Source organism: Leopardus geoffroyi, chromosome C2, assembly GCF_018350155.1.
Source record: "Leopardus geoffroyi isolate Oge1 chromosome C2, O.geoffroyi_Oge1_pat1.0, whole genome shotgun sequence".
NCBI lineage: Eukaryota > Metazoa > Chordata > Mammalia > Carnivora > Felidae > Leopardus > Leopardus geoffroyi.
Genome location: NC_059333.1, coordinates 4,318,702 through 4,323,133, shown reverse-complemented (window position 1 = coordinate 4,323,133; position 4,432 = coordinate 4,318,702). Strand labels below are relative to the sequence as shown.

Sequence of the window (4,432 nt, the reverse complement as noted above, 5' to 3'; positions counted from 1 at the left end):
CCTACCCGACAGCCTGTTGGCCTCCGCTTGACCACGGCCAGACCCCAGGGGCATGAGTTGGTTGCTTCTAAACCTGATCAATCAGCAGTCACCGCCAAAGCTCTTTTCGGACCTTGTGGCTTTTTTTGGTTTGGTCTGCAACTTAAAAAAAAAGCTGAAAGTTAAGGGTGCCTGGGCGGCTCAGCCGGGTAAGCGTTCGACTTCGGCTCAGGTCATGATCTCACAGTTGGTGAGTTCAAGCCCTGCATAGGGCTCCCTGCTGTCAGCGCAGAATTTGCCCCTTGCCGGTGTACAGGCCGGCAGAGCTTCCTGCGGACAATGGGACGCGCCCCGGAGCCAGGCAGCCATGGCCAGGAGCCCGTGGCAGAGGCAGGCACAGTGGGCGCTCCAGCAGGTTGGCGCCTCTCAGCCACCAGCCAGGGCCTCAGCCGGGGGGTTGGGGTTCCCCTTGGCAGGATGCTCTGTGTTCTCGGAAGAGTAACACAAGGAGGAGTGCCGGCCCACGGGCGGGGAGCTGGGTCACGGGTGTGTGCAGGGGCAGAATGTGCCAGAATGTGCCAGAATGCGCCGGCTCTCACCTTGCCTAGCTGCCGCTGGTGAGTCGTGGGGGGAATTGGGGGGCAACCTACTGCTCTTCCTGGGTCACGTAAGTCCCGACAAATCCCCCCCCCCCCGCACTATGGGGCCCCCACCAGAGCCCCAGTGTGCAGGTAAAGGGGCTTCTCTTAGACTCTCTCTCCTTCCAAAGAGAAAAACAAAGCACAAAGAGGGACCTGAAGTATCTCCTTCTCGGAAGCCTGATAAGGGACTGGAGTGGTGGCCAGAGCCGTGGAATCCAACAAGAGGAACATTACGTGGCATGTGACATGGGGGGTAAGCCTGTCCCCGCGCTGGGTCAGCGTCTTGTGGAGCTCTGTCCCCAAGGACTCCCATCTCTGGGCCAGCTCCACCTCCGAGGGGCCAGCCCTGGTGCAAGCAGGCGCCCTGGCCAGGTCGCTAGGAGCGGGGGGTGGGGGGGAGGGTAGAGTGCAGTGGTTCGAATCCACCAACACCAGTAACACACGGCCACAGGCGGGGATTTCAGCTCTCCCAAACCCCTTCTCTGTCATGGGGAACCATAATGGGAACTTTTTAAAAGGCAGTTTCCGGAATTGGGAGAGGGGATGTATGTAAAAGCAGTTAGTACAGCCCCCCACAAAACGGGAGGAAGGGAGGGAAGGAAGGAGGGAAGGAAATCAGAAAGGGAAGGAAGGAAAGAAGGGAGGGAGAAAGGGAGGGAGGGAAGAAGGGAGGAAGGAATCTAATCTGAAGCAACATTGTCAGAGGGGGAAGCAGTTACCTGACGGTTCTGTGGCTAAAGGCCCTCCAGGCCTGTCCCCTGACGTTCTGTGTCCCCACCTCTCCAGAGTGGCCTGGATGCCTAAGAAATGTGGCTTGGTTTCCAAGCAAGACTTGAGAGATTTTTCCGTGTTCGTGAACTTTCCTCCCCCTCCCCTCACAGGGGCTCTGCAGGGGGGGAGGGGGAGGAGCAGGAAGCGAGGGGAGGGGGCGCCAGGTGGACTTGGCCTTTAGGCAAGTGGGAGAGGCCGGCCCCCAGGCTGCAGTAGCCCAGGGAAGGGTAGGGGCCTGACGGGGATCATTGTACCACCCTTTGACTTAAAACCCAAAGTCCCACAGCGGGATTCCCACCCCCACGGGTCCTCTGCCTCCGCCCTGCAGACCCCCAGGAGGCAAGGAGGCCTTCAGAAAGGAGTCTCCGGAGGCAGCCCAGCCGTGCAGACCCTGACATTGGACACGCAGCCCAAGTTCCCCATCTTTATCCTGCAGAAAAACTGACGTCAGTGCGAGTTCCCCGGGGCGACACCAGGGCCTGGGGGGTGGGGGGAGCCGTTGTCTAACGGGCACAGAGCTTCGGTTTTGCAGGAAGTTCTGGAGGAGGACACACAGCAATGTGAATACCCTGGGCGTTGCTGAACTGCCCCCTGGGGAGGGCAAAGACCGCCGGTTAATTCGGTGTTTGGTGAAGGGCCAGTGCTTCCTGTGTCCTCATGTGCAGGGGAAAGAGCGGGGGTGCTCTGGGAGGAGGGGGTCTCCTCTCAGAACACCAACCCCATTCGTGGGGGTTCCACCTTCGTGACGCCGTCACCTCCCAAGACCCCGAGTCCTGACACCCTCACATTGGGGGTTAGGATTTCCACCCATGAATTACGGGGGACAAAAACATTCAGACGGAAACTTTTATTGAAGTGTATTTAAAAAAAATTTTTTTTAACGTTTACTTTATTTTTGAGAGACAGAGAGAGACAGAGCATGAGCGGGGGAGGGGCAGAGGGAGCGAGACAGACACAGAATCCGAAGCAGGCTCCGAGCTTGAGCTGTCAGCACAGAGCCCGATGCGGGGCTCGAACCCATGAACCGTGAGATGACGACCTGAGCTGAGGTCGGACGCGTAACTGACTGAGCCACCCAGGCGCCCCCATATTTAGATACATTTTACCAGAGTTGTTAAAAAGTGCCCTGGGGAAGTGGGCTGGGGTGTCTCAGCACCGTCCTCTCCTTCAGGCACATCAGCCCCAAGCCATAAACCCACACGGAGGGGTTGGTGGCAGCTCAAATGAAACCCACCGGCCTGGGCTTATGCTTTGCCCTATAACGGGGGTGCCAGAGCTCCTAACACGCGGGTCCCGGGCTCCCACACAAGGCCCCTGTTCCCCCGAGGCTGCCCGTGTCTGCTGCGCGATGCCTCCAGCGTCCGGTGTTTGTAGCAAGTTTCAGCCCCGCGCCGCCCCTGACCTTGTTTGCAGGCTGACGGAGCCGTGGTCCCACCGTGTCGGCTTGGGTCGGCTCCGTCACAGGGCCTGTGAATTCAGTCTCTCGGTTCAGTGGCCCGGCCTTCGAGGGGGGCTCACGGCCGCAGAGGAGGAGGAGGAAAATCTAGAAGCACAGAAGGAACACTCTCAATGTCAACAAAATGACCGAGTGACTGTCTTGAGTGGGTAAGAGTCTATATGATTTCATTTAGTCCTTTTTCCTATCCTCATCCCACAGGTATTTCCGGAGAGTTCCATCAGAGGGGCTGTGACAAGCTTGGACTGGCCTCCAGGAAGGGGTCCTGGGGTCCCTCCACGAACAGTCCAGACGTGAACGTACTTCATCAAAGGGAAAGGGTCTGGGTTCAGGCCCCGGGGCCCCGTGAGTTTGGCTGCAAAATAAATTGCCCGGACGAGAGATTTTCAAGGCCGACCTTCCATGTGTCTCAGAACGCTTACATCCGCCCGGGTCAAGGGGCCCCCTGCCCCCAAACTAGCCACCAGCTTCCCCCCCCCGCACCCCTGGAACCGGAGCCACCCCAAACTTCTTTGCTTGTTGTGAGAAAGTGGTTGCGGACCGTGAAGAAACGGATGGGTGTGGCTGCGTTCCAATAAAACTTTATGTATAAAATGGGCGTGGCCGGCCCCCGGGTTATGGAATTAAAGGGACTGGTTTGGAATCTGGGTGCAGGCACCTGGCGTGAGAGGGAGGTCATCCCAGCAGCAAGCCTGCCCTTGTCCACGAGTAGGGCCCCAACCCAACTCCCTCTGGGGTAGGGGAGCCCCCTCAGACGGTCACGGTAGCCCCCCCCACCCAGCTCCCCCGCAAGGCAAGGAGGTGTCTTGTGTTTACAAACATCACTAATGACCTCAGGGACCAGTTTCCAGGCAGGCTCATTCCCAGAGGGCAGAGGACTGATTGTCCTGAGTCCCAGCGGGCCCCAGGGGCCTACGTGGACCCTGCTGGCCAGTGATGAAAGCACCAGCTTGAGCTGGGGTCCTGTGTGTCCCCGGGGCAGCCCCGCCCAGGAGGCCTGAGACGGCTGGCCAGTCCTCGCCACCCTTCCTTTAAGGCGGAGGGAACTGTCTCCACGCTAACAGCAACCCTGGGCCAGACACATTGGGCTGGGGGCTTCCCACGTTCATTGCATTTGTACCCCCAGTGGACGGTAACCGGGGTAAGCCCAGTTTACGTGTGCAGGTTCAGCAAGGCCAAGGAGCCGGCCGCCCCACAGCGGCGGGGGGAGATCTATACACCCCAAAGCTCTGCTCTCCCTCCCTGTGGTCCACGCTCCCCCCTCCCAAGGTGGAAACGCTGGGGACACCTGTGCTCACCCCTGACCTTGGCAGACCTTTGACAGGAAGCCGCCTCCCCAGGGGACCCGGAGGGCATCCCTCACTGCTGGGGCTGTGTCTGGGAGTTAGAGGGGGACGAATGCTCCTAGCTGCCTCTCCACTGATCTCCCCCACCCCTCCTCCCCCCCCCCCCGCTCCCCCCCCCCCCCGCAAGCTGTTGGGAGGTGAGACTTCAGTGTGGGTGGGGCTTGGTGGATTCCCTCCAGCGCCTCAACAGAGAGGATCTGATAAGGTTATAATAGCGCCTTCTCCATCATCTCCTTGGG

General features: G+C 59.5%; 1 long non-coding RNA gene across 1 annotated transcript; it reads left to right on the top strand.

Annotated features, from left to right (window-relative positions):
* The first annotated feature begins 522 nt into the window (after positions 1–522).
* LOC123575993 lies at positions 523–3,228 on the top strand. The gene is made up of 4 exons (XR_006701123.1): positions 523–596; positions 749–873; positions 1,720–1,837; positions 3,049–3,228. It is a non-coding gene; the product is annotated as an uncharacterized LOC123575993 (long non-coding RNA).
* Positions 3,229–4,432: the final 1,204 nt, after the last annotated feature.